This window comes from Cibotium barometz, chromosome 59 (genome assembly GCF_041138505.1).
Source record: "Cibotium barometz isolate CiBa-2024 chromosome 59, ASM4113850v1, whole genome shotgun sequence".
Lineage (NCBI taxonomy): Eukaryota > Viridiplantae > Streptophyta > Polypodiopsida > Cyatheales > Cibotiaceae > Cibotium > Cibotium barometz.
The window spans coordinates 7,580,256-7,589,621 of NC_141104.1; positions in this window are offsets into that span (position 1 = coordinate 7,580,256).

The following is a 9,366-nucleotide window of genomic DNA, read 5'->3' on the forward strand; positions in this document are numbered from 1 at the left end:
CTAAAACCCTTTATTCTTTGGCATTCTTAAGCTCTCAGCCTCATCCCACTTTGACAGTATTGTACATAAAGCACTTGCTCTAAGACGTGACAGAGCTTTAGGTAACTGTATAAAGATGAATTCTCTAAATCTTCACGCCCAGCTACAGCAAGTCCAAGATCTCCATGTTGAGACTTTGACCCCTTAACCCCTCAAATACAAGGCGGGAGACACAACCTTGATCTCTATTACTCTGGTATTCACTTGCACTTTAGGCATATAGGCCTTACAGGGAGGGGGGCGCAGACACATGCACAGGCATACATACAAGTTTGCACAACCAGCAAGGCATTCCTTATTCTCATGCCCACCAATTTTTCTGACCATATGTTCCAAATGTATGATCTCAATCATGACTATACATCAAAACCTCTGGATGAAGGGCAGATCTACCAAAGCTTCATATCGAACAAGGAGACATGTAAAGTATTTTAACAGCTCAAATGACAAAAACAAGAGGGGCCAGATTTGACATGATCATGCTACTACATCGCCTCAAAATACCAGAGGACACCTGCAATGCATCTCCATATGAAGCACAGTCTTTTCTAAAGGAGGAAGTTCTCCATTAGCCCTCAAAAAGGGCCCCCATTAAGAAATTAACACTAAAGAAAACTCAAAATACCCAGTGAGGAGCCAACAACCACCCCATTTCTAAAAGCCCTTGAAAAAATTCATCAAATCACCCCACACCCCCCCCCCAGCCCCCTTGAGGAACCAAAAACCACCCCACTTCTAAAAGCCCTTGGACTTTTTTTAGAGGCCCATTGTCAAAAAGACCGAGCTTCAGCTTAAACAGACAAACCCACTTTTGCAAGCGTTACAGTCAAAACACCCCAATTACAAAGAGACAAGGGCCCAATTCATTGAAAAGGCAAAGGGCTAGAAACCCAATTTCCAAACCTCGAAATTCAGACCCACTTCATTTTACAAGCAGAGAATAGAAAACCCAAATTTTACATGTATATATCCGTATGGGGCACCTGGGGGTGGGAAGGGGAGAGAACTGAAATTGAAGTGCCAAAGCAAAAGAAAAAATGCCAATGAGAGGCAGATCAAAGAACTCACCAACTGTAAGAGCAAGAAAGAGATCGGAATTGTTAGAGCCTCAGCGATGTTGCAGGCAAATATGTAAATATTTGTGTGTGTCGATAAAAAGAGCGCGTGGGCAGCCCATGCCTTTGACCGTGGCATCCCAGTATGAAGTGTCCAAAGTGTAAAAGGCCCCTTCGCTTTCATGTCAATGCCACACACAGGCATGGGCATGGGCATGGGCATGGTCTTGTGAAGCCACCTCACCTTTTTTTTGTGTGTGTATACACACACATACATGTATATATATTACTATATTGTATATATTATTATATTGTAATATATATACATCCATATTGTAATATATGTATACATACGCATGCGAATGTGTGTGTGTGTGTGTGTGTGTGTGTGTGTTTCCACCTTTCATGCTTCCCAATATTATGGTGGCTTCACACAGAGAACACCTATTCAGACCCACCCCCTATCAAGTTCTAGGTTGTGGCCACCCTACTCTCAAACACAGCCTCGCTCATCTGATACGAACGAGGGCAAGAACTCCTTTTGAAGCCACCCTTAACCCCAAGCCAGTCACATCACATGGGCATTTCGTTGCACTCTCACATTTATAAGAGCCAAAGTAGTCTAAGTTTGTTTCCTTAATAACGTCTGGTGAGTAGACCATAATTCTGGCATTGGCCCCCTCATTGGTTAAATTGGACAAGAATATTGGTACCTAAATGTTCTCCCCTTGCCCTCCCCCCTCAACATGGCACATTCATGGCTATTTTGTACCAAGTGCCATGTGTGATCAATGTCATGTTACCATCCTAAGAATTATGTATAGCAGATTATCCCCAAGGGCCTCATTCGTAAAAATGCTGACCACATTGCACACATATATCATCTCCTCTAGGAGCACGTATGTATGGGATAGTTTTCAGCACCCTATTGTTGGTTAATCCTTTTGGGAAATTGGATGTCAAAAAACACGTTGATGGTATAATGATTGATTGGTGGTTAGGCATAGACGTAGGAAGTCTAATGAGTGTTTGGTGGTTAGGCATAGACCTTGGATAGTTTAATGATTGATTGGTCGTTAGACATTGACCTTGGATAGTTTAATGATTGATTGGTGGTTAGGCATTGACCTTGGATAGTTTAATGATTGATCGGTGGCTAGGTGTTGACCTAGGAAGTACTTTAATCATTGTTAACTTATACATAGGCATATTCAACAATCATTGTTAACTTATACATAGGCATATTCAGCAATCATCTCTTCACATTGTCATGTTTACTATATACAACTGAAAGCTATGCACCTGAGAGTAAGTTGCAAAATAATACAAGAAACTATACAATAAATATGTTCTTAATTTATACATGATGATGTAAGGTGCATACATTAAACTTGTGTGTGTTTCCACCTCTTAGACAACCCAGCATGGATACATGTTCAAGTCCACACCCTATCAAGCTACAACAAGTTGCAGCCACCCTACTCTTACATGAAACCTCACATGGTTGGATCTCCTAGAATTGATGAGAGTGAGAACTCCTATGAAGCCACACTTGCCCTTCTTGGCTTCCAATAGCAATGAAATTCAAACACTCAACTTAGAATCAATATGCCAATTAGAGGATAAGGTGCACTCTATCGCATCTATATAAGCAAAAAGTGGTCCAAGTTTGTTTCCTTGGCCGAGCTTAGTGAGAAGACTGAAATGTTGGCATTGACCCCTCATTGGTTAAAATGGACAAGGATAGTGCTGTACTAACCCCATTCACTAATTGTTAAACCTTATCATTGTGATTCAACCATGTGTCTTGGCACATATTTGCAACAAAAAGAGCAATCATAATGAGATTCTCTCTCTCTCTCTCTCTCTCTCTCTCTCTCTCTCTCTCTCTCTCTCTCTCTCTCTCTCTCTCTCTCTCTCTCTCTCTCTCTCTCTACAAACAGCGTTCTCTCTCTCCGAGAGGCGAGTATCGTCATTAGCTGATCACAGCATATCTCACTCTACACAGGATCATCTGTTGATCACATGTATTGTCAGCAGATGTTTTCATTTTACTTGTTCTTTCAGTTTTCCATGGCTCAGTATATCCATGGTACCATTGTATTACTTTTGGTCTCATAGGCCCTCGGGGTCTTCCATAGACGTTAGTATAACTCTCTCTCTCTCTCTCTCTCTCTCTCTCTCTCTCTCTCTCTCTCTCTCTCTCTCTCTATGTGCATCCCCTATTCCACCCTCTTTCCCTTGGGCATAGCACTAATGTTGGGGGTTCAATACATAGCTTTACCACACACCCACTAGTCTTCAGCCACCCAGACTAGCACGAATTGTGGCTTTAGAAGCTCAAAGATGGCCCAGTCGCGTCGTTAGCCACCTAGCTAATGCTACTTCGGGCATGCCTCCACACCTAACTGAAATGCACATAGCCCACCAGCCAATCACCCAACCCAGCAATCTCAAACACTCCAACCAAAACATCCCTCTCCTCATAGTAGCCCATCCAACCACACATCCCTCTCCTCATAGTAGCGCATCCAACCACACATGCCTCCTGGCTTGTCCGTCACAATAATAATAGAGAGAAAGAACTAACAGAACTTGGCTATTCAACCATAATATTTGGATGAGTTGGCCCATCTCAACACCAACAAAGATAAGCAATAATCAGCAAGTAACAAAAAAACACAGCAAACCTTATCTTTAATTAAGGGTTTTTCTTTAAAGTCCAAGAGCCGAGTTACACGGGAAAAAATAGTGAATATGCCAAAGAACCTGAGCTTTGTAAACACTTTGGCATCACCAAGAGTACCCCCTACAACACATTCAAACGAAGTAGCCATGTATATGTTGAACCAAATCATATCATTGAAAGGGCGATTTTGTGAACTCAAATATTGAGTTACAACCCTTGAGAATAAACCAAGCTTGTTACTAGAGATCACTTGCAAAGAAGAGATTGTTACATAGGGGAAGGAGTAGAGATGAAGTAAGATTTGCATGAGAATGTTAGCAATTTCAAGACAGTGGCTAAGGAAGACTTGAGAGAACACATTAAATCAGAAGTCATAGCCGAAGTCACAAATTCAAGGCGGTGGCTAAGGAAGACTTCAGAGAATACATTAAATCATAAGTCATAGCCAAAGTCAAAGAAAAAGAACTAAGGTAGTCGAAGGCCCTTCAGGTCCATGGATGGAGATGGAGATGGGGAGGGGTACTTTGGTTAGCAACTACGGGCAGCAATATGTGTATTTACTTTAGTTTCAAGATATGATTATCATGGTAATCATATAGTATTGTTACAAAAATGATAAGATCAGGATCCTCGAACAATTGAATAAACTTAAGGGTACAAAGATATGGATTACTGAGGAACTCACTCCAATGCATCTCATGTAGAAGAATAAAGAAGTAGCCAAAGTTAGAGTTGTTAGAAGGCAAGTGGGTGCTCTAGTGTGAAGGTAGAAAACTCATTGAGGATTTTCATCCAAAAAAAAAATTCAATAGATTTAGTGTAGGTGATTGTACTTGATATAGAAAAATTGTAGGTGATTGTACTTGATATAGAAAAATTACTAGTTGATTAGTACGATGTTTTTATGTATGTTATCATGATTTTGTCAATCCATGGACACATTGTAACACTTTTAGTCTCTTTTACCCTTTGGTGTTTTGTAGACGTTGACATAAATCTCTCTCTCTCTCTCTCTCTCTCTCTCTCTCTCTCTCTCTCTCTCTCGGACGTTGCAACATCTTGACTTAAGATAAAGCAATTTTTGTGACCATGGGTTAAGACGTACCACGGTCCAGTACACATGTTTTCATGGAGGTTGCAACATCTTGTCTTAAGATAAAGTAAAGATATTTCATTTCTCCAAGCATTTCTCAAGTTGCAAGGAGGAAATCATTGTGATAAGGCATCCAAAAAGGTTGATGGGACATGGAGTTCACCATGATAGGTTGTCACATGGAGTTGATTGTAAGGTTTAGGAAATCATTGTGATAAGGCATCCAAAATGGTTAATGAGAAAACGGAGTTACACATGTGATGTTGTCACTCAAAATCACATGGAGTGTAAGGTTCAGGAAATCATCGTGATAAGGCATCCAAAATGGTTAATGAGGAAATGGAGTTAACCATGACAAGTTATCACTCAACACCACATAGAGTTGATTGTAAGATATGACAATTCTCATAGTATGCATGTATATGAGTATTTTATTAGAAATATTTTGGAACCCACTTTTATGCCATACAAGCATGTATATGTGGTGTTCATGTGGGTGGGTGTGAGATCATTGATCCATCACAATTCTCTATCTAAGTTGAGTCACTATTCAAGCTTTTTTAACTCCATAGCTCCATGTAATGACTATCTAGGGTTATCACTTTTGTTTTGACTTTTCATTGCATTTTGGTGGGAAAAAATGCATTCACTAAGTGTTAAAAAACTCTTGCAACATTGTAGCAAAAAAACTTGCTATAGTGAAACTACATGCATTTTTTGTCTTCATAAACATGCCTCTTTAGGTGCTAGGGTAGAAGTAATCATTTTATAGTAGAAGCAATCATTTATGGAAAATATGCAATAAAAAATGATGACTTTTTGCACATGCCTCTTTTTTTCGGTAGTGTAGCGAACCTTTTGAAAATGATGACTTTTTGCACATGCCTCTTTTTTTTCGGTAGTGTAGCGAACCTTTTGAAAATGTATGAACTTAACATAATATCTATCTCAATCCTAAAATTATTGCACGAAAAAGATATGCAGCTATTACATGGCTTCATAACTGCCTTGTAGAAAAGTCATTAGAGTACAATACACAACTGTTCAATCATTAAAGTATGGCTATTCAATCACACAACGACTCTCGATAGCTTATGTTTACCAATCATAAATTGGGGTATGCTGATGATAAGTTAACCAATAGTATCTGAGATGCTTGCAAGCTTGATATTAGTGTCATCTTACTTTTTTAAACATTGTTAACCATGATTTTAACAAGGTTTTATTATGACATTTCTTGAGCACTAGCAATAAAATCTAGAACTTGTGCTAGTAAAAAAAGTATTCACTTTTTTAATAGATTGAGAATAAATAAGTATCAATAGTAAATTTACACATGTCAGTGTAAGGTTTCTTAAAAGTTTTTTCTTTCTCATAGTCAAGCTAGTGTTGATTTTTACTTGGAGATAAGGGAACTTGAGAGCATCAAATCACATCAAAGCCAACTTTTGAATGTGACTATGGGATTGCAAAGATAAACACTCTCACACCTTCCAAGGTTAAAAAGTGAAACTTGGAAAGTATGAAGGACTTAATTATTTATAGTTACAACGTCAATGGTTTAAACTTGGAAAGTATGAAGGATTTAATTATTTGTAGTTACAACGTCAATGGTTTAAACTCTAAGCTTGAGTTAAAGGGAATAAGCCTAAAAGTACCTTGTAAAGGTAGTCTCAAAGGGGCTAATGTTGGGAAGTGAACCATTTGTGATAGAGCCCAAGTCAAAAGCTTAGGAAAGGGAAATAAAAAAATCCTTGTTATTTAAACTCTTTTAAGTCTTGTACTCTTATCCTTTGATGTTGAGTATTGGTTATCTTCTACAAAAAAGGTGTTACTTTTTAAATCATGTGATCACTACATGAAAAAGCACCTTAACATATTTCATGACCTAACTCTTTTCATATGGTTTGAAAAATGAAAAAACATGTGAATTAGAATGTGGTGCATCTCAACCTGTGGTGGTCGAAAAATGTGCATCTCAATTACACATTTACCGTTGTAATGCAAACCCAATTTGTTATAGCTTTCTCATCTCTAGGCATGAAATTTGTGTACTTTTCTTCTACCATTAAAGTTCCCTTAATCTACGAGCCCACACATGTGGCAAATAATTATAACAAAATGAAGAAATATTTGAAGACACACTGGAGATCCCTTAGCCTATTTGATTTCAGACATGACGCAAATCATTCTCACAAAAGTAAGATAATTTTGTACTCACAATGCACATTTGTGGGAGCTTTAGGCATCTATTGTGCCCCTTCCATCCTCAACCAAGACTCACTTTATGCAATTGTACTTGTTGCAATAAGTAAGAATTTTACATAAAATATGATATTTAGCACCTCAATAAATTTGACAGTGTGTGAATAAATAGATTTCACCAATGCGTATGTGAAAGTTAATTTAGGTTGACCTTAAGTACATCATGTTTTGTATAACACCATATTATGGATTGCTCTTATGTTTACAAGAGCCTGTTAGTTCTTTTTTAATTGGAAAGCCAAGAAATAGTTGTGTAAGCTTAACTTTTCAATCTTCGTCCTTGAGGTCCATGAAAGCATGCACGCTTGATGGTCAAGGGGACCTCAAAGTTTAACCCCGTAGGTCTTGGTCTTACATTGTGCATTTTGTTTCATTTCCTCTCTTTTTTTCTCTCTCTTCTTTTTATTTGTGAACTTGAGTTAAAGAATCTATTTTCCCTTCCTCATTTCCTTTATTTGTTTCTCTTCTTTTTATTTATGAAGTTAAAGTATCTATTGCCTTCCATTTTAGTCTCCATCAAGTGTTGGGATGCAATGTCAAAAACTTGAAATGTATATTTCTACCAACACACATACATAGCAAATGACTTGCTAACTACAACAAACTTAAACATATTGTACATATAAATTTCTCTAGTATATAATTCAAAGCTACATATACAGATGTACTTAATAAGATAGATTGATGCATAAACACGTTCTCATTTTTTTGTAGCTCTAAAACACATAGAAATATACAATATATAATCTAATAAGCAATTTCCTCTATTTTGTGTTCTAAAACTTAGGTTGGTTTTACATGCACATCATATGCGGTCCCTTCCTTCTTTAGGTTATTGAACATCATATGGAAGATTACATGTCAAAAGGGCTATATGATTGTATCATTAAGGGTCATCGCACACATGGAACAAGAACAAGAAAGTCCTTTTATAGCACACATAGAACAAGAACAAGAACAAGAAAATCCTTTTATAGCTGCTTGTGATATAGCATGCATTTATTTTAGCCTTCATACTATCGCTTCCACTCACTTTTGTTACCTCTCTTGCTCGAAACATTCTTTCATGAATGCTTCATTATGTTGAAGCTACAATTGAGTTGAAGCATCCAAATGCAAGCATCTTAGTCTCCACCTTTGTCATATGTGTCTATCATCCAAACTAGTTGTTGGCGGGCGGCGGATAGCCAGCATGTACTTTTATTCATGATAACACATTACAAACAAAGAACATAAATAAATAATAGCACAGACAAAAGTATTTAAAAGACAAGTAGTCAGCAAACCATCTGTATCTACATATATTATTTCTTCTCTCTCTTCTATGTACATATGCTTCAAAGTGATTACGCTTTGCACCATAAGGTGTTTCTAGTTAAAATACAAAGAGACACATACTTTCAGTATGCCGATTGAATAATGAACAAGGATAAAGTACAAATATTTGGCGGATACTAACTAAGGGTTAACACCTGGCACACTTGGTGGGTAGTCCGCCCCATGAACGAAAGATGAACCCACTTGATGATGAGGATAAGTAATGACAAAACCAGATTCTGTAACTTCCTAAGAAAAACTTCCTTGAAAATGGTCTCTAAAAGAACATGGACAATCGCACACTTAGCTGGGAGAGGCAATCCCTCAACCAGTGTGACAAATCCATACATGGAAAAGAACATGCTAGCAAACAAAAAAACTAAGAGAATCAAAGGAAAACCGAACACAAAAGGATCACGAAAGTGTTGGCGGATAGCCAATGTGTACCGTTATTCATGTATAACACATTGCATAGAAAGGACATAAATGAATAATGGCATAGACAAAAGTATTCAAAAGACAAGTAGTCGGCAAACCATATGTATCTGCATATATTGTTGTTTCTCTCTCTTCTGTGTACATATGCTTCAAAGTGATTACGGTGTTCACCATTTCCAGTTAAGATACAAAGAAATACATACTTTCAATATGCTAATGGAATAATGAATAAGGATAAAGTATAGCTATTTGGTGGATACTAACTAAGGGTTAACACTGGTAAAAGTGTGTTGAGATATTAAGCTCAACTATACTACTGATGTAGACATTGATGACCCAAAGGGTGATAGCTCTTATACTTATGCCACTATCATGGTCGGTGAGATTATGGGAGATAATGGTTTATAGGCTATGTGAGAACCACTTTGGTGTACTAGAGTTATGTCATAGTTATAGTGCTAGCTCATGTA